The sequence below is a fragment of the Diceros bicornis genome, unplaced genomic scaffold, assembly GCF_020826845.1.
Source record: "Diceros bicornis minor isolate mBicDic1 unplaced genomic scaffold, mDicBic1.mat.cur scaffold_335_ctg1, whole genome shotgun sequence".
Lineage (NCBI taxonomy): Eukaryota > Metazoa > Chordata > Mammalia > Perissodactyla > Rhinocerotidae > Diceros > Diceros bicornis.
Genome location: NW_026691206.1, coordinates 31,409 through 32,173, shown reverse-complemented (window position 1 = coordinate 32,173; position 765 = coordinate 31,409).

Here is a 765-nt window from a genome sequence, read left to right as displayed (position 1 = left end):
ACCCCAGGTCTGTGTCCACAGCCCCCAAAGTCCCACACAGGAGTCACAGTTTAGAGCTGGAGCTCAGAAAGCTCAGGATGTGGCCTGAGCCTTGTGACAGTCCCTGGCTTTTCTTCTCTGTCCCCCGAGGACACCCAGCACAGGATGACCCAGGACCCAATACTGGCAGGGAAGGGAGAGGGGCTTTTGACCCAGCCCGTCCTGGCTAACTCCAAGCTCCAGATGGTGGCTCAACTCGGCTCATCCCAAGGGGGCATCTTCCAATACCCTGATCCCCTCTCTGGTCCCACTCCACATTCTGATGCACATCCCCCTGTGGCAGCTACAACCACAGGCCTTGTCTGTCTCCCTTGTAGTGAAATACACATCAGATGTCTAATAAGTCCTGAGGCTGTTGAGCCTCCTGAGCAGCCGGTTGGGCCACCAGGGACCGGGCTGTACACAGTGAGCCTCTCCCTGCACAGATGAGCCAGGGCCCACCCAGCTTTCCATCTCTTCTACCTCATGGAGTTGGCACAGTCACTCTGTGCAGCAGGTCCTCTTAATGTCCACCTCCACGGTCTGCAGGTGGACAGCAAAGGCTTGGGTGTTCAGAAAGTTTCCCAGGTCTTATGGTTGGTAAAGGGTGGAGCCTGGATTTGGGCCCAGATCATAGCAGTCTGGATCAGGTCTGGGGCAACGATGGCAGAGGGAAGGCCTGCCCCATCCCGCCCTGAAAGCCCAGCTGCTCACCGGATCCATCACGGTCAACAGCTCCATCACCAG